The sequence below is a fragment of the Eleutherodactylus coqui genome, chromosome 6 (assembly GCF_035609145.1).
Source record: "Eleutherodactylus coqui strain aEleCoq1 chromosome 6, aEleCoq1.hap1, whole genome shotgun sequence".
Lineage (NCBI taxonomy): Eukaryota > Metazoa > Chordata > Amphibia > Anura > Eleutherodactylidae > Eleutherodactylus > Eleutherodactylus coqui.
The window spans coordinates 23013157-23039182 of NC_089842.1; positions in this window are offsets into that span (position 1 = coordinate 23013157).

A 26026-nucleotide genomic window follows, 5' to 3' on the forward strand; every position below is an offset into this window, starting at 1 on the left:
TTTTTCTTTTAGCTTTGAGTTTCCTTTTTTCTAGAACATTGCAGTTACTTTATTGTATGACTGTTTCACTTCTATTTTTTCAGAACTGAAGGTCTCTTTAGTGCTGTATGATTTTTCTAGATTCTTGCTGAAGACTGATAATTACTTTTCCCAGTATGAATTGAGAACTTTTAGGTACTCATACTTTTTCATTATCCCCTAAACACTGATCAGTAAAGTAGTCTTTCTCTGGAGCTCTATACAAATCTCTTTCTTCTGTTCTCCTCAGCTTCCTTTTTTAGCCTTCATCTTAGACTGATTAAACCAATTCCCCCTTTTTTCATTTTAACTTCTATCTACCATCCTGTGTGTAGCTTGCTTCTATCTATCACAGGCTGTCTTTCTCCTAACTAGCTGTAAGCTAGGCTGTACCTTGTGAGAAATAAAGTTTGGTTGACCAACATCAAATTATCATGTTACAGAAACATCTATAACAATATATCACCTAGGAGTTCACAGCCTTTTATGAAGTGTACAATTCTGTACACTACAGTTTGCAACATGCGACAAGCAGGAAGAGGCCTGTACTCTTTGAGCGGTTTCTAAGAAATAGCTGAGGAGCCGTGTCATGGTGGAGGTGAGTGTAGAACACTCTTTGTAATTGTGCACACCGTTGAAGGTATACAACAAGATCTGGACAACTAATGGAATTAGGTGATCGTGATGCCAGTGCCTGGATTAAAAGCAGTCGGTAGCAAAATAAGACTAACACACATATGTAAGTAAATGATAGGCACACCATTTACTTTCAGGCATGTGGCTGTCTCCAATAATATTAAAAATAAGCAAATTACATATACAACCTGTATATACACAGTTTAACACTTTATGCACAGATAAGTTCTGGGGAGGCAGCATCTAATTAAGAGGGAGCTATATATAGAGAGAGAGACTGGCGAAATCTGAACATTAAAGGGGTTGTCCCGCGCCGAAACGGTTTTTTTTTTTTCCCAATAGCCCCCCCGTTCGGCGCGAGACAAACCCGATGCAGGGATAAAAAAAACAAAAAACGGATAGTACTTACCCGAATCCCCGCGCTCCCGTGACTTCATACTTACCTTGCGAAGATGGCCGCCGGGATCTTCACCTTCAGTGGACCGCAGGGCTTCTGTGCGTTCCATTGCCGATTCCAGCCTCCTGATTGGCTGGAATCGGCACACGTGACGGGGCGGAGCTACGAGGAGCAGCTCTCCAGCACGAGCGCCCCATTCAACACAGAGAAGACCGGACTGCGCAAGCGCGTCTAATCGGGAGATTAGACGCTGAAAATTAGACGGCACCATGGAGACGAGGACGCTAGCAACGGAACAGGTAAGTGAATAACTTCTGTATGGCTCATAATTAATGCACAATGTACATTACAAAGTGCATTAATATGGCCATACAGAAGTGTATAGACCCACTTTGTTTCGCGGGACAACCCCTTTAACCTCTTAGCAACCGCACTAACTGTTTTGCCAACCTGAAACACTAGCTAATATTTCTCCAGTGTTCACAAAAATCCTATGAAGATTCTTTACTGCGTGTCTGAAGCTTGTGTCTGTGTTGCTGTCCGGTAGAAAGCAGAGCTGGCTTGAACTGGACATCTGATTTGGAAAAACAAACAGTTTCCTCTCAGTGTCAGGGTGATTTATTAGCTGCTGCACGCAGTATTGCTTGAAAGTTTACATAACGCTTCTCTAATTATAGCAAGACAGAGGAGATAGCAGCATGGCTGCCATTCTTCCTCCCCCTTCTTGCTCCATCTCTTCACTCTGACTAAACTCCACACAGACTCGCTTCGAACTCCCCTTTGACTTTTGTCTACTACCAGTGTTATAATTTTTTTTCTCACTTCAGGGGGCTTGTCAGAGCTCAACTATGTGATTTACGACCCTGAACTGCCTAATCACCACTAATTATTTAGTTCCATATCCTGACTCCCTCTTATTAAATTAAGCCCAGCATAACTATCGTTTGTTAAATAAACTGGTATTTAGAGCAGTTGCAGCTAAAGTACTTCTATAGTGCCAGTCCAAGTCAGTACAGATTCCCCCTTACTAAAATAACAGCCGTCCTTGGCATTTCCTTTACGAGTCTGAAGGTTGGTTTGGGTTTACAGCTTGATTTGGCAGCTTGATATTAAAGAATGCATTTGTTTGTTTTTCCAGGGACAATAGATTTAGCCAAGGCGGAGGCCTAGGCCTCAAGTTGCTATGGGGTCTAAACATTCTACTTCTCCCCAAAGATTACATTATGCAATTACATTTTTAGCATAAAATACAGTACACATATTAAACAAACTATCCACTGTACAACCTGGAAGGGAGGAAAAATTAGTCAAGTCGTGAATCACAGCTGAAATTGCTTAACGTCTATTGATGCTGGTGATGAGGTAGCCTGAAAGAAATTAGCTAAGGCAACAAGCAAGCAAAAAGGATAAACAATTTAATTGAAAAAGTTCTCCAATTAGTCTCTTCAGGTGCAAACCTAATGACATATCTTGAGAGACTACTCGTAGACTAAGTCTCGGTATTTATAGGCCCAAGGAGGAAACAAATTGTAATCCAAAAGGAAGAAATGGAAAAAAACATGCCCAAAAATCAAGAAAAACAAACTACTAGGAAAAATGAAAAAATAAACAGTTGCTTGCTGGGACCTGTCCTCTGGTGATTCTGGTGGACCATCTAGGAGAGAGCACTGGAATTGCCGAGGGTCTTCTCCGGGGTGTAGGATGATCAGGAATGTGTTGTGGACTTGGCTAGTGAAATGGTACCATAAAGTCAGGCATCAGATACCAGGTCCTCGGATCACTATGGTCAATGAATAAAGGGACTGAATTGCCTGTATCCAGAGTAAGATCCAGTTCTCTATTGGCAACATTGGGTTCACTGTCAAAGTCTTCTGAAGGTAGTTACTACAAACATATGATGTTATTGATGAATGGCAAGCTGTTAGTGGGGTTCATAAGGGATTAATGAAGGTAGACTTCTGCAGCCTCTCTAATGCAAACATTAACAATTTCCTGTGATTCTTGAAGTCTCCTTTGATGCTCTTGTACCCAGTGGTTGGCAAAGGGTTGACTTAATCTGTGGGTTGTATTCTGAGGGCTAAGTCTGTGGGTAACTTGCCTGTCTGGCCAAACATTAGGTAGTGTGGAGTGTACCCAGTAGAATAGTGGGGAGCATTGTTGTATGTAAAGGCCAGTTCTGGTAGAAGAGTTGGCCAGTCGGCATTTCGCTGCCAGGAATTGTTCACATCAATCTAATAATAGTTTGATTGGCTTTTTCACAAAGTTCAATTCCTTGAGGATAGTAGGCTGTGGTTCTTCGTTTCTTGCAATGATACAGTTGGCATAACTCCTGGAACAGCTGGTATTCAAAAGCGGCACCTCTGTCAGACAGGATCTTCTCTGGACATCTGTTGCGAAATTCTTCCAAACCAGATTGGCAGTTGTTTTTGCAGTCAAGTCTTTCACTGGGATGGCAAGCGTGTATTTCATGAAGTAATCGATCATGGTGAGAATATAGTTGTTCTGCTGGACTCAATCTTTAGATGGTCGATGGCAAGAATCTCGAGGGGTCACGTGGGTTTGATGGGATGTAGAGGAACTCTTTGGTCTACTTTGACTAGTCTTCTGGTTTCACACACTGCACAATCTTGGCACCATTTCTTGATGTTGGCTCTTATGCTAATCCAATAGAAACGTCCACAAGTAGTGGCTTCAGTCTTTTGTACATCAAAGTGCCCTGATTAGTTATGGTAAACAGTCAGAATCATACTGGCATCTCACTGGGGAATCAATAGTTGTTGCACACTGTGACCAGTAACAGGATCAATAGAATTTCTACACAATAGATTTCTTCTGAAGAACAGTCTTTCCTTGTCAATATAATAGCTGTAGTTCTGGATCTGGATGACCTTGGCTAATCGTTCTGAAAGTGATGATACCTGAAGAGAGGTAGCCCAGAAGTTCACCAAAGATTCAACTTTATTATTGCAGAGTAAATCACTGTTGATAGTATTTCTGTGTGGCTGATAAGATGTCTTTGGCTTGAAGAGCATTCAGATGAGCAGTCTTGGCACTGAAATTGGGTAGTTCTATTTCTTCCTATTGATCACTATCGTCATCTGCACAGTCTCTAGCTTAAGGCAAACTGGATAATGCATCGGTGTTATTGTTACTTTTTCCAGTGCAAAACTTGATCAGGAAGTTGAAATTGGCAAGAATAGAGACCCACTGTTGCTCTAAGGCACCCAATTTGGCAGTGTTCAGGTGAGCTAAGGGGTTGTTGTAAGTGAAGGTAGCTGCAGCAAGATAGTCTTTAAATTTCTCATTGATGGCCCAAACCAGCGCCAGGAATTCCAACTTGAAAGCACTGTAGTTCTGGTCATTTCTTTCAATACTTCTGAGGGACCAACTGGCAGAAGCAATGACTCTTTCTTGCTCATCTTGCACTTGGCTGAGTACTGCACCAAAACTCTGGAGACTAGCAACAGTGCACAGGTGGAATGGCAAACTGTAGTCGGGACAAGCTAAAATAGGAGGGTTAGTCAGTCTCTCTTGAAGAACCTGAAAAGCGTGTTCCTGCTCTTCCCTACAGTGTATAGCTACTGGTTAGAGATGAGCGAACGTACTCGTCCGAGCTTGATGCTCGGGCGAATATTAGGGTGTTCGGGATGCTTGTTACTCTTAACGAGTACCACGCGATGTTCGGGTTACTTTCAGTTTCCTCTCTGAGACGTTAGCGCGCTTTTCTGGCCAATTGAAAGACAGGGAAGGCATTACAACTTCCCCCTGTGACGTTCCAGCCCTATACCACCCCCCTGCTGTGAGTGGCTGGGGCGATCAGATGTCACCCGAGTATAAAAGTCGGCCCCTCCCGCGGCTCGCCTCAGATGCCTTGTGACTGAGTTAGCTGAGGGAAAGTGCTGCTGCTGGTGCTGCTGTAGGGAGAGTGTTAGGAGTGAGTGTAGGCTTCAAGAACCCCAACGGTCCTTCTCAGGGCCACATCTATCCGTGTGCAGTACTGTGGAGGGTGCTGTTAGCAGTGTTGCACAATTTTTTTTTTTTCAAAATCGGCTGTCTGCAGAGCATTGCGCCCTGCAGTAATAGTCCAGGGACAGAAGTGGTGGTTAGGCAGGGAGAGTGTTAGGAGTGAGTGTAGGCTTCAAGAACCCCAACGGTCCTTCTTAGGGCCACATTTAACCGTGTGCAGTACTGTGCAGGCTGCTGTTAGCAGTGTTGCATTTTTTTTCTTCAAAATCGGCTGTGCAGAGCATTGCGCCCTGCAGTAATACTACAGGGAGAGAATTGTGTAGGCAGGGCCAGAAGACATATATTATTGATTGAATATAGTCAGTGGGCCTTTTCTTTTAAAAAAAGGGAAAAATTCTATGTGCCCTGCCTCTGTCAGTCCTCAGCGTTCTGTGTACGTGTGTGGTGGGTGGAGATAGTAAAAAATTCATACGCAGCCAGCTACATTTAACAGCAGGCTTGCGCCAATTTATTTCCTGCCTTCCTGGGAAAAATCACCGCTCTGCTGCACTTCATATAACTGCATTTCTGTGGAACAGATTTCTTATCTGATTGAATATAGTCAGTGGGCCTTTTCTTTTAAAAAAAAGGGAAAAATTCTATGTGCCCTGCCTCTGTCAGTCCTCAGCGTTCTGTGTACGTGTGTGGTGGGTGGAGATAGTAAAAAATTCATACGCAGCCAGCTACATTTAACAGCAGGCTTGCGCCAATTTATTTCCTGCCTTCCTGGGAAAAATCACCGCTCTGCTGCACTTCATATAACTGCATTTCTGTGGAACAGATTTCTTATCTGATTGAATATAGTCAGTGGGCCTTTTCTTTTAAAAAAAAGGGAAAAATTCTATGTGCCCTGCCTCTGTCAGTCCTCAGCGTTCTGTGTACGTGTGTGGTGGGTGGAGATAGTAAAAAATTCATACGCAGCCAGCTACATTTAACAGCAGGCTTGCGCCAATTTATTTCCTGCCTTCCTGGGAAAAATCACCGCTCTGCTGCACTTCATATAACTGCATTTCTGTGGAACAGATTTCTTATCTGATTGAATATAGTCAGTGGGCCTTTTCTTTTAAAAAAAAGGGAAAAATTCTATGTGCCCTGCCTCTGTCAGTCCTCAGCGTTCTGTGTACGTGTGTGGTGGGTGGAGATAGTAAAAAATTCATACGCAGCCAGCTACATTTAACAGCAGGCTTGCGCCAATTTATTTCCTGCCTTCCTGGGAAAAATCACCGCTCTGCTGCACTTCATATAACTGCATTTCTGTGGAACAGATTTCTTATCTGATTGAATATAGTCAGTGGGCCGGCCTTCCCTTTAAAAAAAAAAGGGAACAATTCTATTTGTCCTGCAGGCTTGCGCCAATTTATTTCCTGCCTGGGAAATCACTGGTAATACAGCATGCTGAGGGGTAGGGGTAGGCCTAGAGGACGTGGACGTGGCCGAGGACGCGTAGGCCCAAGTGAGGGTGTGGGCACAGGCCGAGCTCCTGATCCAGGTGTATCGCAGCCGACTGCTGCGCGATTAGGAGAGAGGCACGTTTCTGGCGTCCCCACATTCATCGCCCAATTAATGGGTCCACGCGGGAGACCTTTATTAGAAAATGAGCAGTGTGAGCAGGTCCTGTCGTGGATGGCAGAAAGTGCTTCGAGCAAGCTATCATCCACCCACAGTTCTGCGCCGTCCAGTACTGCAAATCCGAATCCTCTGGCTGCTGCTCCTCCTTCCTCCCAGCCTCCTCACTCCACTACAATGACACATGCTCAGGAGCGGGAAGACTCCCAGGAACTGTTCTCGGGCCCCTGCTCAGATTGGGCAGCAGTGGTTCCTCTCCCACCAGAGGAGTTTATCGTCACTGATGCCCAACCATTGGAAAGTTCCCGGGGTCCGGGGGATGAGGCTGGGGACTTCCGGCAACTCTCTCAAGACCTTTCAGTGGGTGAGGAGGACGATAACGATGAGATACAGTTGTCTATCGGTGAGGTAGTAGTAAGGGCAGTAAGTCCGAGGGAGGAGCACACAGAGGATTCGGAGGAAGAGCAGCAGGACGATGAGGTGACTGACCCCACCTGGTTTGCAACGCCTACTCAGGACAGGTCTTCAGAGGGGGAGGCAAGGGCAGCAGCAGGGCAGGTTGCACGAGGCAGTGCGGTGGCCAGCGGTAGAGGCAGGGCCAGACCGAATAATCCACCAACTGTTTCCCAAAGCGCACCCTCGCGCCATGCCACCCTGCAGAGGCCAAGGTGCTCTAAGGTCTGGCAGTTTTTCACAGAGACGCCTGACGAACAGTGGTGTGCAACCTGTGTCGCGCCAAGATCAGCCGGAGAGCCACCACCAACAGCCTCACTACCACCAGCATGCGCAGACATATGATGGCCAAGCACCCCACAAGGTGGGACGAAGGCCGTTCACCGCCTCCGGTTTGCACCGCTGCCTCTCCCCCTGTGCCCCAACCTGCCACTGAGATCCAACCCCCCTCTCAGGACACAGGCACTACCGTCTCCTGGCCTGCACCCACACCCTCACCTCCGCTGTCCTCGGCCCAATCCAGCAATGTCTCGCACCGCACCGTCCAGCCGTCGCTAGCGCAAGTGTTTGAGCGCAAGCGCAAGTACGCTGCCACGCACCCGCACGCTCAAGCGTTAACCGTCCACATAGCCAAATTTATCATCCTTGAGATGCTGCCGTATAGGGTTGTGGAAACGGAGTCCTTCAAAAGTATGATGGCGGCGGCCTCGCGCTACTCAGTTCCCAGTCGCCACTACTTTTCCCGATGTGCCGTCCCAGCCCTGCACGAACACGTCTCCCGCAACATTGTACGCGCCCTCACCAACGCAGTTACTGCCAAGGTCCACTTAACAACGGACACGTGGACAAGCACAGGCGGGCAGGGCCACTACATCTCCCTGACGGCACATTGGGTGAATTTAGTGGAGGCTGGGACCGAGTCAGAGCCTGGGACCGCTCACGTCCTACCCACCCCCAGAATTGCGGGCCCCAGCTCGGTGGTGATATCTGCGGCGGTGTATGCTTCCTCCACTAAACCACCCTCCTCCTCCTCCTCCTCCTCCAACGCAACCTCTGTCTCGCAATCAAGATGTGTCAGCAGCAGCAGCACGTCACTAGCAGTCGGTGTCGCGCGTCGTGGCAGCACAGCGGTGGGCAAGCGTCAGCAGGCCGTGCTGAAACTACTCAGCTTAGGAGATAAGAGGCACACGGCCCACGAACTGCTGCAGGGTCTGACAGAGCAGACTGACCGCTGGCTTGCGCCGCTGAGCCTCCAACCGGGCATGGTCGTGTGTGACAACGGCCGTAACCTGGTGGCGGCTCTGCAGCTCGGCAGCCTCACGCACGTGCCATGCCTGGCCCACGTCTTTAATTTGGTGGTTCAGCGCTTTCTGAAAAGCTACCCACGCTTGACAGACCTGCTCGGAAAGGTGCGCCGGCTCTGCGCACATTTCCGCAAGTCCCACACGGACGCAGCCACCCTGCGCACCCTGCAACATCGGTTTAATCTGCCAGTGCACCGACTGCTGTGGGACGTGCCCACACGGTGGAACTCTACACTCCACATGTTGGCCAGGCTCTATGAGCAGCGTAGAGCTATAGTGGAATACCAACTCCAACATGGGCGGCGCAGTGGGAGTCAGCCTCCTCAATTATTTTCAGAAGAGTGGGCCTGGTTGGCAGACATCTGCCAGGTCCTTCGAAACTTTGAGCAGTCTACCCAGGTGGTGAGCGGCGATGCTGCAATCATTAGCGTCACCATTCCTCTGCTATGCATCTTGAGAAGTTCCCTGCAAAGCATAAAGGCAGCCGCTTTGCGCTCGGAAACAGAGCCGGGGGAAGACAGTATGTCGCTGGATAGTCAGAGCACCCTCCTGTCTATATCTCAGCGCGTTCAGGAGGAGGAGGAGGAGCATGAGGAGGATGAGGAGGAGGGGGAAGAGACAGCTTGGCCCACTGCTGACGGTACCCATGCTGCTTGCCTGTCATCATTTCAGCGTGTATGGCCTGAGGAGGAGGAGGAGGAGGAGGAGGAGGATCCTGAAAGTGATCTTCCTAGTGAAGACAGCCATGTGTTGCGTACAGGTACCCTGGCACACATGGCTGACTTCATGTTAGGATGCCTTTCTCGTGACCCTCGCGTTGCACACATTCTGGCCACTACGGATTACTGGGTGTACACACTGCTCGACCCACGCTATAAGGAGAACCTGCCCACTCTCATTCCCGAAGAGGAAAGGGGTTCGAGAGTGTTGCTATACCACAGGACCCTGGCGGACAAACTGATGGTAAAATTCCCATCCGACAGCGCTAGTGGCAGAAGGCGCACTTCCGAGGGCCAGGTAGCAGGGGAGGTACGGAGATCGAGCAGCATGTACAGCACAGGCAATACAACAGTCTTTAAGGCCCTGGACAGCTTTATGGCTCCCCAGCAAGACTGTGTCACCGCTCCCAGTCAAGGCTGAGTCGGCGGAAGCACTGTAAAAGGATGGTGAGGGAGTACGTAGCCGATCGCACGACCGTCCTCCCTGACGCCTCTGCCACCTACAACTACTGGGTGTCGAAGCTGGACACGTGGCCTGAACTCGCGCTGTATGCCCTGGAGGTGCTTGCTTGTCCTGCGGCTAGCGTCCTGTCAGAGAGGGTGTTTAGTGCGGCTGGGGGAATCATCACAGATAAGCGTACCCGCCTGTCAACCGACAGTGCCGACAGGCTTACACTCATCAAGATGAACAAAGCCTGGATTTCCCCAGACTTCTCTTCTCCACCAGCGGACAGCAGCGATACCTAAGCAATACGTAGGCTGCACCCGCGGATGGAAGCATCGTTCTCTCTCACCATCCAAAACGGGGACATTTCTGCTTCATAAATCTGTGTATAATATTCCTCCTCCTCCTCCTCCTGCTCCTCCTCCTGAAACCTCACGTAATGACGCCGAACGGGCAATTTTTCTTAGGGCCACAAGGCTCACTCATATAATTTTTCTTAAAATTTTTTATACGTTTCAATGCTCTTAAAGCGTTGAAACTTTAACTTGAACCAATTTTTCGTTAAACTGGGCTGCCTCCAGGCCTAGTTACCACTTCAGCCACATTAACCAAAGCGATTAATGGGTTTCACCTGCCCTCTTGGTTGGCCAGGGCCAATTTTTCTGATGTACATTAGTACTGTTGATACAGCAATTTTTGTGGGCCCTCGCCTACAGTGTAATCAAATTAATTTTTAGCCCACCTGCATTACAGCTGACGTTACATCCGCTGTGTTGGGCAATGCAATGGGATATTTTTATGTACCGCCGGTGGGTACCAGGGAGCCACCCATGCTGTGGGTCCACAGGGAATTATAAATGCATCTGTTTCCACTTCTAAAGAACCCCAGTCTGACTGGGGCATGCAGTGTGGGCCGAAGCCCACCTGCATTAAGCACAACATTACTACCTCAGCTGTGTTGGGCAATGCAATGGGATATTTTTATGTACCGCCGGTGGCTTCCTGGCACCCACCCATGCTGTGGGTCCACAGAGAATTATAAATGCATCTGTTTCCACTTCTAAAGAACCCCAGTCAGACTGGGGCATGCAGTGTGGGCCGAAGCCCACCTGCATTAAGCACGACATTACTACCTCAGCTATGTTGGGCAATGCAATGGGATATTTTTATGTACCGCCGGTGGGTTCCAGGGAGCCACCCATGCTGTGGGTCCACAGGGACTTCACAATAGGGAGTTGTACCTGCCTGTGTCTATGAATTAAAAACCGCGGTCTGAGTGGGGCATGCAGACACCTTGACAGAATGAATAGTGTGTGGCACATAGGTTCCCCATTGCTATGCCCACGTGTGCAGCTCCTGATGGCGGTGGCACAGGATTATATTTCTCATTGCTTCTGTACAGCATTGTGGGCTATCGCCCCGCCCCTTTTAAAGAGGGTCGCTGCCTAGCCGTGCCAACCCTCTGCAGTGTGTGCCTGCTTTTCCTGTGGCAGACGCACTTATAAATAGACATGAGGGTGGTGTGGCATGAGGGCAGCTGAAGGCTGCGCAGGGACACTTTTGTGTGCGCTGTGGACACTGGGTCGTGCGGGGGGGTTGGGCAGCATGTAACCCAGGAGAAGTGGCAGCGGAGTGTCATACAGGCAGTGATTGTGCTTTGTTGCAGGTAGTGTGGTGCTTAGCTAAGGTATGCCATGCTAATGAGGGCTTTTCAGAAATAAAAGTTGTTGGGAGGGGGGGGGGCCCACTCTTGCCGGTATTGTGGCTTAATAGTGGGACCTGTGAACTTGAGATGCAGCCCAACATGTAGCCCCTCGCCTGCCCTATCCGTTGCTGTGTCGTTCCCATCACTTTCTTGAATTGCCCAGATTTTCACACATGAAAACCTTAGCGAGCATCGGCGAAATACAAAAATGCTCGGGTCGCCCATTGACCTCAATGGGGTTCGTTATTCGAAACGAACCCTCGAGCATCGCGATAATTTCGTCCTGAGTAACGAGCACCCGAGCATTTTGGTGCTCGCTCATCTCTACTACTGGTCTATGTGATTGAGTTTTGGGATGCCCTCTCAGTAGTTCTTGCAAAGAAGCTGCAGTAATAGCAAACTTTAGGAAAAAAATCTCCTGCAATATCCTACAAAGCCAAAGAAACTGCATACACCTTTGAGTGTTTTTGGGTTAGGCCACTTTGTTACTGTTTCTATCTTTTCAGGATCAGGGCTAACTCCTTCTGCAATGACAATATACCCCAGATAGCTATTTTTCTGCAGGTAATAGCTCTTGGAAACGTTTACTTTTAATCCATTTTCATCATTATCTTGAACACTTCGTCCAAATGTTTCAGCTGCTCCTGGTAGGTCTTGGAGTAAATGATGATATTGTCAAAGTAAAGCAGAATGGTTTCAAAATTCTTATGGCCCAGACATCTTCCCATAAGTCTGTGAAATGTTCCTGCAGCATTATAGAGACCAAAAGGAAGGCAACTGAACTCAAAACAGACCCATAGGTGTAGTGAGCGCAGTCTTCTCATGATGCTATTGGTACCTGCCAAAACCACCTGGTAAGATCAAGAGTGGAAATTTAATTAGCAGAGCCTAGCGCAGTAAGGGTTTCTTCGATTCCTCCATCCTTTTTCTTAACTAACACCAAGGGAGCTGCCCATAGACTATAGCTATCCCTGCGTTCTAGGTCTTGAATCATGCCTTTCACAGTCTGATACGAAGAAGGATTCAGAGGTTGATATCTCTCTTTGATGGGAGGATGATTATTCGTGGGCATAGTGTGAGTGATGTGTCTCACTTGGCCGAAGTCTGTGGCATGCTTGCTGAAGGCTGTGTGGTTGTAGTTTTTGTACTCCTACTATTTCTCAGGGGTTTCAGAAGTGCCCACATGAAGGTTATACCACCAGGGTGCATCAGGGGAAGAAGACCCCTTTGCTGCCTGCTGAGAGGCTTGTAGAAGAGTGAGATGGTCAGAATCTAGGACATCCTCTGGCTGGAGTAAGGACACTTCAGCTACAGTACAATTTTTTTTAGAGTAACACACTGTCATCTGTATTGAAAACTCCAACAGTCACTTGACCTGCCGAAACAGTTACCAAATTTCTGGCCGCTATCAGAAAAGGGTGCTCTTCGGTGTGTATGGATTCAATAAGAGCCTGGTAGTCTTTTCCTTGCAAACCGCTTCTGTTCTGGCACCACAACAGCATCTCTGTGTCAGGCGGTATGATAAAGGGTCTGATGTCCTTGATCCTTGTTCTTCCTCGGGGACTTGTGAATTTCTGCTGGGCAAAAAGAATCTTAAGTCTTTTTCAGCACTCTCTGTTGGGCTTGGGAAGCAGAGGTGACTTGACTCTGGAGAGCTTCAAGCATGTCTTCAGAACAATTTCTGAGCACATTAATTTCCAGGATCATTGATGGGACATTTCTCTCTGCTACATCAATCACCAGTACACCCTGCTGTACTAGCTCGGTCTGTCCCATGCAGATAGTGGGTTCCCAATATATATATAATCCTACATAATCAATAAACAATATAATCCTATTACTGGTACAGGTTTGCCATTCATGGTGACAAAATTCAAGAAGCGCTTGGAGAGATTTCTCGAGAACTGTGGGGTTTCAGTATCTCTCAAAGAGTGCCTTTTATATCGTAGTCACATGAGAATCGGTGTCTACGAGTGCTGAAATGGGTGCATCTTCTACTGTTATCAGGATTTCAAGGCAGTGGCCAATGTATTTGGACATGCACTGATGATTATTCTGAGCAGGACCTACTTTCTTTCCCTCGGGGAGCAGTCCATGGCTTAGCTCTGCCCCGCCCCCTCCTATTGCAAACAGGCGGCAAGGGGCAGAGAGCGGGAGACAAGTGGGAGGGTCACACTACTAAACTCCCTCCCACTTCCTCTCTGGTCGCTGTCATTGGCGCCCATAGGAGTCTAGGGCAGCAACTGTATTCCGGCTGGGAAAGAGACTATCTTTCCTGCCCAGCATAAAAGTGCCCAGCGCTATATTGGCTGTCCGGCCGCTTTTATGCCGTGGGAATACGGTCATGTGATCTGATGCATTGGAATCCAATGCATTAGATGGTAGCGTATATCGACCAGCCGTAAAAAAAAACGGCAGCCGATGTACGCTCGTGTGATTAAGCCCTTAGACAGGATTCACAGAAACATATTTGCAGAGGCATTTGCGCACGTTAAAAGGTCGCACGTATAATGCAACTAAGCAATACCTTTGCTTTAATTGGCTTTATTCAATTAAATAGGACTTGTTCTTTCTCGGACATATCTTTGGCTGTGCTACACAGAAAGCTGCCAAAAAATGGAGGGAGGAAGTAACCCGACATACAATTCTGGGAAAAGAACACAGCTGGCCCTAATTAGGCATTTAATTTCCATTACCAGCATTTCTTCCCATCGCTGGTTGCCATCAGGCCGACGTGTTTTAACCTGCGTACTGCAGCGCCCAGTGTGAGTGGCTTTAAAAACGTCAACTACGAACGGGAGTCGAGTATGTAAAAAATTCATTAATGCAAATATGTTACGCATGAGCGAATGTATTCACGCATATGCCTGTCTGAATAAGCCCTTAGGCTGCTTTCAAACGGCCAAGATTCTTGTACGAATATGCAATGTGAATGCGATGCACAAAACAAATCGCAGCACGTTTTATCTTTGGGCGTGCCTTCGCATCCCCCATTGTTTTCAATGGTGCAATGTGATGTGAGGTATCTCCATTGAACACAATAGGAGACACAGCCGCGGAGGAGGATCACTCCTTCCCCGAAGTGCTGTGATACAAAAACACCTTGTATCCGCCGCTAAATCGCATGTTGCGAGTGTGATATTGGGCTTCAATTCACAGCCTGAAATTGGATTTGCGCGTGTGAAATTAGCCCTAGGGCGGCTTCAGACTGGCCTGTTTTAGCGTGCGCTTAACACAGAGAATAGAACCCATTGATTTCCATAGGTTTGCTCTCAAGAGTGCGTCTTGCGCTCACATTTCATACATGTAAAAAATAGGTCTTTTCACATTTTGCGCAGTGTAATTGCCATAGGAGTCTATGGCATTGGCGCAAATATGCAGGAGGATACATAAAACACTGCGTAAAACACAGAAAAGATGACAGCTGGACCTCATTTGGCTTTTAATAGAGAATGAATTTCACAGAAAGAGAGTATCACGCTTACATGTAAACAGGCCCGGCGTGCGCAAAAAGTACACGAATATACGCTGACACGCACGCAACACACGGCTTATCTGGCTCTTAAAACGTATTCATACATAAATCTGTTGTGGCGAGCACATTTGCACAAAAGCTCGTCTGAAGCCACCCTTACTATCATGTTTTTCCTAACCTTGTACAAACCCTTTAAGTAATTTCTCGCGCAGTGAATGCTGGGAGTATTACTCTACAAGTCGCGCGACCCTATACCGCAATACTAAAATACACGAATATTGTGCGCAGACCTACCACCCGGCAAAAATAATGAACTATAACAGCAGAAATACAGATATTAGTGCTCATTAGTTGTAAGTGAAGGTAGCTGCAGCAAGATAGTCTTTAAATTTCTCATTGATGGCCCAAACCAGCGCCAGGAATTCCAACTTGAAAGCACTGTAGTTCTGGTCATTTCTTTCAATACTTCTGAGGGACCAACTGGCAGAAGCAATGACTCTTTCTTGCTCATCTTGCACTTGGCTGAGTACTGCACCAAAACCCTGGAGACTAGCAACAGTGCACAGGTGGAATGGCAAACTGTAGTCGGGACAAGCTAAAATAAGAGGGTTAGTCAGTCTCTCTTGAAGAACCTGAATAGCGTGTTCCTGCTCTTCCCTACAGTGTATAGCTACTGGTCTATGTGATTGAGTTTTGGGATGCCCTCTCAGTAGTTCTTGAAAAGAAGCTGCAATAGTAGCAAATTTTAGGAAAAAATCTTCTGCAAAATCCTACAAAGCCAAAGAAACTGCATACACCTTTGAGTGTTTTTGGGTTAGGCCACTTTGTTACTGCTTCTATCCTTTCAGGATCAGGGCTAACTCCTTCTGCAATGACAATATACCCCAGATAGCATTTTTTTTCTGCAGGAAATGGCTATTGGAGACTTACTTTCAATCCATCTTGATCATTATCTTGAACACTTCATCCACATGTTTCAGGTGTTCCTCGTAGGTCTTGAAGTAAATGATGATATTGTCTAAGTAAAGCAGAATGGTTTCAAAATTCTTATGGTTCAGGCATCTTTTCATAATGTTCCTGGAGCATTATAGAGACCAAAAGGAAGCCAACTGAACTCAAACAGACCCATAGGTGTAGTGAGCGCAGTCTTCTCATGATCTAGTTCTGCTAATTGAACCTGCCAAAACCAACTGGTAAGATCAAGAGTGGAAATTTAAGCAGCAGAGCCTAGCGCAGTAAGGGTTTCTTCGATTCCTCCATCCTTTTTCTTAACTAACATTGTCAGGGAAATTCTGCGTACAGCACCAATCAGGCCGACCCCAATGCCGGCGGTAAAGAAGAAACACCACACACGGAGGTCTGGTATAGTTCCTCACACGGGAAAATAATTGCGCACTTTATTACAGATTACATGGGGTCTTATACTCTTTGGTCACGTCACTAGGAATGTGTAATGGTCTCATTGGCTCAAATCCACCGCATAACCATATACGTGAAGTCCGCATTTCCGCCTGAGACAGTGATAGTTATATACATAGTTAAACAGTCGTTATCTAGATACGGCGCTTCTGGGAAAACAGCCAAGCACGAGGCCTTCGTATCTGGTTCTGTACCATCTCTAAATTTCTGGACACATCTCTCTCAGCCTTGCAAAGCTTTTGGGATATCTGATATGATTTTTAAGGCTACATATTAAGTTTTTCTCACTTTAGCATTGTATAGAACTTGCATACAGGTATAAAAGCATAAAAAACATATGGCAATATATACATATACCCTCACAACATTAAGGGAGCCTGCCCAAAGACTATAGCTATCCCTGCGTTCTAAGTCTTGAATCATGCCTTTCACAGTCTGATACGAAGGAGGATTCAGAGGTTGATATCTCTCTTTGATAGGAGGATGATCATTCGTGGGCATAGTGTGAGTGATGTGTCTCACTTGACCAAAGTCTGTGGCATGCTTGCTGAAGGCTGTGTGGTTTGGTGACCTTACTCTTACTACTTCTCAGGGGTTTCAGAAGTGCCCACATGAAGGTTATACCACCAGGGTGCATCAGGGGAAGAAGACCCCTTCTCTGCCTGCTGAGAGGCTTGTAGAAGAGTGAGATGGTCAGAATCTAGAACATCCTCTGGCTGGAGTAAGGACACTTCAGCTACAGTACAATATTTTTTTTAGAGTAACGCACTGTCATCTGTATTGAGAACTCCAACAGTCACTTGACCTGCTGAAGCAGTTACCAAATTTCTGGCCGCTATCAGAAAAGGGTGCTCTTCGGTGTGTATGGATTAAATAGGAGCCTGATAGTCTTTTCCTTGCAGACCGGTTCTGTTCTGGCACCACAACAGCATCTCTATGTCAGGCGGTATGATAAAGGGTCTGATGTCCTTGATCCTTGCTCTTCCTCGGGGACTTGTGAATTTCTGCTGGGCAAAAAGAATCTTAAGTCTTTTTCAGCACTCTCTGTTGGGCTTGGGAAGCAGAGGTGACTTGACTCTGGAGAGCTTCAAGCATGTCTTCAGAAGAATTTCTGAGCACATTAATTTCCAGGATCATTGATGGGACATTTCTCTCTGCTACATCAATCACCAGTACACCCTGCTGTACTAGCTCGGTCTGTCCCATGCAGATAGTGGGTTCCCAATATATATATAATCCTACATAATCAATAAACAATATAATCCTATTACTGGTACAGGTTTGCCATTCATGGTGACAAAATTCAAGAAGCGCTTGGAGAGATTTCTCGAGAACTGTGGGGTTTCAGAATCTCTCAAAGAGTGCCTTTTATATCGTAGTCACATGAGAATCGGTGTCTACGAGTGCTGAAATGGGTGCATCTTCTACTGTTATCAGGATTTCAAGGCAGTGGCCAATGTATTTGGACATGCACTGATGATTATTCTGAGCAGGACCTACTTTCTTTCCCTCGGGGAGCAGTCCATGGCTTAGCTCTGCCCCGCCCCCTCCTATTGCAAACAGGCGGCAAGGGGCAGAGAGCGGGAGACAAGTGGGAGGGTCACACTACTAAACTCCCTCCCACTTCCTCTCTGGTCGCTGTCATTGGCTCCCATAGGAGTCTATGGCAGCAACGTTATTCCGGCTGGGAAAGAGACTATCTTTCCTGCCCAGCATAAAAGTGCCCAGCGCTATATTGGCTGTCTGGCCACTTTTATGCCGTGGGAATACGGTCATGTGATCTGATGCATTGGAATCCAATGCATTAGATGGTAGCGTATATCGACCAGCCGTAAAAAAAACGGCAGCCGATGTACGCTCGTGTGATTAAGCCCTTAGACAGGATTCACACAAACGTATTTGCAGAGGCATTTGCGCACGTTAAAAGGTCGCACGTATAACGCAACTAAGCAATACCTTTGCTTTAATTGGCTTTATTCAATTAAATAGGACTTGTTCTTTCTCGGACATATCTTTGACTGTGCTACACAGAAAACTGCCAAAAAATGGAGGGAGGGAGTTACCCCACATACAATTCTGGGAAAAGAACACAGCTGGCCCTAATTAGGCATTTAATTTCCATTACCAGCATTTCTTCCCATCGCTAGCTGCCATCAGGTCAGCGTGTTTTAACCTGCGCACTGCAGCGCCCAGTGTGAGTGGCTTTAAAAACGTCAACTACGATCGAGAGTCGAGTGTGTAAAAAATTCATTAATGCAAATATATGTTACGCATGAGCGAATGTATTCACGCATACGCCTGTCTGAATAAGCCCTTAGGCTGCTTTCAAACGGCCAAGATTCTTGTACGAATATGCAATGTGAATGCGATGCACAAAACAAATCGCGGCACGTTCTATCTTTGGGCGTGCCTTCGCATCGCCCGTTGTTTTCAATGGTGCAATGTGATGTGAGGTATCCCCATTGAACACAATAGGAGACACAGCCGCGGAGGAGGATCACTCCTTCCCCGAAGTGCTGTAATACAAAAACACCTTGTATCCACCGCTAAATCGCATGTTGCAAGCGTGATATTGGGCTTCAATTCACAGCCTGAAATTGGATTTGCGCATGTGAAATTAGCCTTAGGGCGGCTTCAGACTGGCCTGTTTTAGCGTGCGCTTAACACAGAGAATAGAACCTATTGATTTCCATAGGTTTGCTCTCAAGAGTGCGTCTTGCGCTCACATTTCGCGCAGTGTAATTGCCATAGGAGTCTATGGCATGGGCGCAAATATGCAGGAGGATACATAAAACACTGCGCAAAACACAGAAAAGCCGACAGCTGGACCTCATTTGGCTTTTAATAGAGAATGAATTTCACAGAAAGAGTATCACGCTTACATGTAAACAGGCCCGGCGTGCGCAAAAAGTACAGGAATATACGCTGACACGCACGCAACACACGGCTTATCTGGCTCTTAAAACTTATTCCTACATAAATATGTTGTGGCGAGCACATTTGTGCAAAAGCTCGTCTGAAGCCACCCTTACTATCATGTTTTTCCTAACCTTGTACAAACCCTTTAAGTAATTTCTCGCGCAGTGAATGCTGGGAGTATTAGTCTACAAGTCGCGCAACCCTATAATACACGAATATTGTGCGCAGACCTACCACCCGGCAAAAGTAATGAACTAAAACAGCAGAAATACAGATATTAGTGCTCACCAAGTGTGTGATGTGGCAGGAAGCCGCAGTGTGTGCCAGCGTCTCGTACCCTCCTGTTATACTGTCCCACTCAACCAATAAGGAAGCGGATGACCACCCACCAGTGCAGAATGATTGGCCAGCCATGATACATTAGCTAATTCTATTGGTGCCCCAAGACTTCAATTTTCTTGCCAGTGTGACACGTGTTTTGAGCGGCCATTTTTAATAACATGGTCAATGTGAAGTTCCACTTCATGCCGCGCCGTCCTACTGATTCACCGTATAACTGTGTGAGGACATCGCCTTGAGCCCAGAAAACAGGCGCTCTTGTTGGTACATGCGTTGTCACCCAGCATGACATATAAATCAACATTGGTATTAGCAGCGGCCTTCCTTACAAAGCTAAATAAGATCAACTAGCTTTCTTGAGATCCTGAAGGACAACACCTACGAGCAATCTAATAGTGGCCATTACTGGTTCCCCACGAGACAACAAAGGAGATAGAAGGCTCAAAAAATATCTCAATTGGAATCATGAACACCTATTCAACCAACGGTCTTACGCTGAAGGGACATTGGAGGTCCTCCAGGGCAGACGCCAGGAACCCTCTGGCTAAAACAAGTCATCTAAAATAGAAGGCCCCTTTAAGTCCCACCTATGAGCACAATAGAAGGTATATAATAAAGTTGGGGTCTTACCTGTAAGATCTTTGTCAATCCTGAAGGAACAGGGAGGCAAAACCAAACTCTGAGTCAACTCCATACCAACCACAATCCTACCACTACTAGTCCATTGTGGAGGCCACCATGAGAAGATCCCAGTCACAGCTTCCATTCCAGATACTAGAAGCTGATAGACAAGAAGCAATAGAAAAAAAAATACAAAAATTCCAAGTTATCCAGTTTACTTCTCACTGCAGTTGATTTTTGGATTTTCTATGTAGCATCATCTCTTGCCAGAAAGAATCTGTGCCAAACATTCAGTGGAACCATCTCCCAGAAGTTACTCTTGTCCACCCGATGTTGTTAAGGACTTTGGGGTGATGTCTCCCATGAAGGTAATATCAGGACTGAAGTCCTATGACGTTGGATGACAGTACTGTTCTGTTCTGGCAGTGAACGCCCTGAAAAATTATGCGAAGCAGAAGCTGATTCTGGTCTCTGTTTGCTGAACATCCTGCCGAAGATTGCAACTGGCTCGTCCTTAAATCTTAACCCCTTAAGGCCTTAATCACTGACCAGTTTTTCAGTTGTTTTTTTGTTCTTCGCATTCTTAGAGTCAATTTTTTTTAATTTTTCCATCGACAGACATTTGAGGGCTCGTTTATTGTGGAACAAGTTGTTTTTTTTGATGCTGGCATTTTTGGACACTTATAATAACCTTTATTCATATAGCGCCAACATATTCCACAGATACCAAAAGCAAAGATACAAAAACCACGGTTACATGTAGTAATCAGTTGATGAAACATACTACGGATAATGCAGTGATACTAAAGGTAAATGGGCTGGAGATGTGCACGGTATGGCGAGGTAGAGAGTGTGGGATGCTATACACAGACTATAGTCAGGTTGAGCTGCATAGTGGCCAAATTGTTATGACTGCAGGCAGCAGCTCGTTGTGGCTAGTAGGGATTGCAGTTGGTAGGACAGGGAGCATGTTATCAGGCGGAGTACATAGGGGTTTGGTTTAGGGGATATAGTATACCTCCCTGAAGAGGTGTATTTTTAGAGAACACAAAGTTTTGTTGTCAGTGATTGCCTGGATAGTTTTGGGTAGCGCGTTCCAGAGGACTGGTGCTGTTCTAGAGAAATCTTGGAGGCGGGAATGAAAGGTTTGAGTTAGAGGGGCACTTAATCAGATTTCTGTCACGTCCGCCGAGGACATGCTGGATCAGCAACCTGCAGATATGCACCCAACTGCCCAATGTGCAGCAACCAAAATAAACAGGAAGCCTTTCCCTGGCTACGTGATGACGTGGGAGAAAGCTCTGCCTAGCGCGGCAAACTAATCGCTCCGATAGGTGCGGGCCTGCACTCTTTTCTGGGCCTTTGTATGTAGAGATAAGCGAACGTACTCGTCCGAGCATGATGCTCGCTCGAGTATTAGGGTACTCGAGACGAGCACCATGCGGTACTCAAGTCAATTCCATTTCCTTCCCTGCATGTTTTGCGCCATTTTATGGCCAATAGACATGCAGGGAAGGTATTACAACTTTCTCCTGTGACGTTCCAGCCCTTTCCCACCCCCCTGCAGTGAGTGGCTGGCGAGATCAAGTGACCCCCGAGTATTTAAAGCGTTCCCGCCCGCGGCTCGCCTCAGACACACGCTGGCAGAGATTAGGGATAGTGCTGCTGGTGCTATAGGGAGAGTGTTAGGCTGCTGTTTGCGTCTGCAAGAACCCCAACGATCCTTCTTAGGGCCACATCTGACCGTGTGCATTACTGTTGTGGCTGCAGGGAGCAGTTTTGCACCAATTTTTTTTTTCATCTTGGGCTCTGCAGACTATTGTGTTCTCAGTCTGCAGCCAATTATACAGAGTATAGGGGCAGTACTGGTGAGGCAGGAACAGTGGTAGTGTAGAATCCTGTCAACAAGTACCCCAAAAAAGCTCCTTCTTAGGGCTACCTGTGACCGTGTGCATTATTGTTCTGGCTGCTGTGAGTTGTTGTGGCTCACTATTAGCCAGCTGGGCCTTTTGGCAGCCTAGCGTATAATTTTTTTGGCCTACAGTGTGCGTAACATAACCGCTGTGATCTTCCAAGTGCAGGCCAATAATTGCCTAATTTTTTACACCACTGTGTGCGTCCCGTCAACTTCCCGCACAGCGTGCGTCCACCGCCGCTCGGTTCTGGTATCTGCGGCGGTCTATGCCACCTCCTCTAAACCTTCCCCCTCCTCCTCCTCCTCCAACAATGAAAACATTCTTGGCAAATGCATTCGCTTTGGTCCATCTTGCGCCGGTCCAAGAATTTCACCTCTACTGGCACAATATGAATGCCCCCGGCCGTCCCTCTTAATCCTGGCCACAGTTCCGAAAACCAACAAAATACAACCGGGGTCCTATTCCATTATTCCTAGCTGAAGCATTCAGCCGACCGGTAGAGCAATAGTGGCTTCCATCTTGTTGGTGCTGATAACAATTACATATTTTAGTGTACAGCTGAGGTAGGAATAGAGCCGACTATAGAACACAGCATCCCTGCAGGGCTGGGGACAGAGTAGCAGAAGGCACATCTCCTGGGTGGAAGCAGGCCAGCTGAGATCCACATACTCCCTGAATGATTTTGGACTGATTGATGAGGCCTTTACTTGTGATCATCTTTGGTAATTCCTGACAAAGATGAGTGGTATAGCCAGAAACTTGCATTGCTAACACTTTGAAATGGTCAATAGAAAACATATGAACGAAGCCTTTCCATATTTCTGATTGAGATGAGGAGGAGTTCCGACTTGTAGTTCCTAGAATATCCTTTTCATTGCTATCAAATGCCCCTCTTGTCTCAGAAAATACTAGCTTTTCCACATAGCTGTTGTCGCTTCCACTTTTGTCCATTGGCTCATATTCGTATCTGAAGGTTTTATTTTGCACATGGAGGCAAAATTCAAGGTTAGGGCGCGGAACCGAGCCTGACCCTGGGCCCGCTAACGTGCTTCCCACACAGACTATAGTGGGTCCTGGTCATTGTGTCTTGGCCTTGTAATGCCACCTCCTCCTCCCGCTTGAGGTCAGCGGATCAGCAATGCACATCATGTATTTTCTCTCGTGTTACCACAGTTATCGGAGAAACTTGTTTGGGCCTAAGGAGAGGCGCGTAACTGCATTAACTTCAGCTGCAGAAATGTTACAGGGGTCTGCCAATACTGCTGCTACATAAATGTTTCTGGGGTCTGCGTATACTTCTGCAACTAAAATGTTACTGGGGTCTGTCTATACGGTTACTACTAAAATGTTACTAATACTGGGCTATGCCTATACTGCTGCTACGGAAATGTTACTGGGGTCTGTCTATACTCTAACTACAGAAATGTTACTGGAGTCTGTCTATACTCTAACTACAGAAATGTTACTGGGGTCTACCTAGACTTCTGCAACATAACTGTTAGTGGGGTCAGCTTATACCTTTGCTACAGGAATATTACAGGGATCTGTGCATAGTATGGGTGCACTAATTTTTCCCATCGCGGTCTTCTACGTATCTGGCCCAAAAGAAAAACCCAGACTGACTAGGGCATGGAGTGTGGGCCGAAGCCCACCTGTATTTGATCTGACGTTACCTCAGCTATCCGGGGCACTGCAGTGGGATTTATTTATGTACCGTCGGTGGCTTCCTGGGACCCACCCATGCTGTGGGTGCACACAGACTTCCCATAGCGGAGTTGTACCTGCCTGTGACTATGAAAAAAAACCAGCCTGACTAGGGCATGCAGTGTGGGCCGAAGCCAACCTGTACTTTATCTCACGTTACCTCAGCTATCCGGGGCACTGCATTGGGACAAACAAGATGAGCGATACAGCGCTAATGAGACGTTCACAGCTACGCTAGCACTGGAGTCTGCTCTAGGCCCGCAATTGCTGAGGGTTTGTGCAGAGGCCTATGTCCTGGGTGCAGTGAAAGTCCGCTTCCTGCCTAGGATTGCTGAAGCTGTTGGCCGAGGCCTATGTCCCGGGGGAACTGCAACTACGCCAGGTTGGGGCTGTGCAACTTTTTCCTGGCTAATCCAGTAATTGGAGTGGGGAAAGAAAATGTAACTGATTTACTGAGCCCGTCGCAGATGAACTAGCATTGAAGTCTGCTTCATGCCCGCGTTTACTGAGGGTGTGGGCTGAGGCCTATGTCCTGGGGGAAGTGCAAGTATGCCAGGTTGGGGCTCTGGAGCTTTTTCCTGCTAATCCAGTCATTGGAGCGGTGAAAGGAAAGCTAACTGATTTAATGAGCCCATCGCAGATGAACTAGCATCGAAGTCCGCTTCATGCCTACGATTGCTGAAGCTGTGGCCCGAGGCCTATGTCGTCGGCGCGGTGCAAGTCTGCCATGTTTGGCCTCTCTGATTTATTTATTGTTATTGTTCATGTCTTGGGTTGCCTAGGACCCACCTATGCTGTTGGTGCCCACTTAGTTCCCATCACGGTGTTTGACCTGTCTGGCACAAAGACACTGACTGACTTGGGTAGGGGGCAGAGTGCAGATGGCTTTCCCCTTGCGGTGTCGATTGAGCTATGCGACACCTAGACAGAATGAATACTGTGTGGGCACATGGATTCCCCCTTGCTATGTAACTCATGCCCACGTTTGCAGCTCCTGACGGAGGTGGCACAGGATTGGAATGAAGATCGAACGTCAATTTCTCATTGCTTCTGTACAGCATTGTGGGCTATCCCCCCGCCCCTTTTAAAGAGGGTCGCTGCCTGGCCCTGCCAACCCTCTGCAGTGTGTGCCTCTGGTTCCTCCTCATGGCAGACGCACTTGGAAATAGACATGAGGGTGGTGTAGCTATGCAGCCAGCGTGTGGCATGAGGGCAGCTGAAGGCTGCGCAGGGACACTTTTGTGTGCGCTGCGGATGCAGGGTCATGCGGAGGGGTGGGGGGTTGGGCAGCATGTAACCCAGGAGAAGAGGCAGCAGTGTGTCCCGCAGGCAGTGATTGTGCTTTGTTGGAGGTAGTGTGGTGCTTAGCTAAGGTATGCATTGCTAATGAGGGTTTGTCCGAAGTAAAAATTGTTGGGAGGGGGGGGGGGACTCTTGCCGCTATTGTGGCTTAATAGTGGGACCTGGGAACCTGAGATGCAGCCCAACATGTAGCCCCTCGCCTGCCCTATCCGTTTCTGTGTCGTTTCCATCACTTTCGTAGGTTTTGAAGATTTTCATAAATGAAAACCTTAGCGGAGCACCGGTCATATACAAAAATGCTCCAGTCGCCTATTGACTTCAATGGGGTTCGTTACTCAAAATGAACCCTCGAGCATCGCGGAAAGCTCGTCTCGAGTACCCAAGCATTTTGGTGCTCGCTCATCTCTATTTGTATCCCTACAGGGAGCGGGACAAATCCAAACAAAAGAATAAACGAGCAAATGCAAACAAGGAAATAAAAATAGCAAATCTTAGCTTTAAGATGCTGTGGCACTCTGGGTCGTCCAAGCAGACACTGAGCTGTCCAGGAGTTCTCACTGCTACGAAAGACAGGGAGTAACTAAAGGGAATTGCTGTATAGCCTCAGTCTCCAGCCAGGATAAATAACCAGTTAATTACCTACAGATACGACCACAACAAATCACACCCACTGAGCCAAGAGATAAAAACCACCTCTAAAACCAGCACCAGACTAGTTAATCCGGCAGCGATTCCAGCACCGCTGCAACAATTTATTAGCGGAGGTCGTGAGCTGGGTGGTGGATTGAGATGAGGGAAGCAATGTAGGGCGGCGTGGTGCTGTGGAGGGCTTTGTGGGTGAGGCTAGTGAGTTTGAATTGAATTTTATTTTGACGGGCAGCCAGTGCAGTGACTGGCACAGGGCAGAGGCGTCCGGGTAGCGGCTGGACAGGAAGAGGAGCCTGGCTGCCGCATTCAGGATGGATTGGAGAGGAAAGAGTCTGGTATGGGTGCAGTTTAGGGCTGAGAAGGGAGTGAAAAGTGTCAAAGAGTCGTTTATGGTTGTGAGATAATGAGGAGTCAGGAGAGGTGAAGTAGACTTGT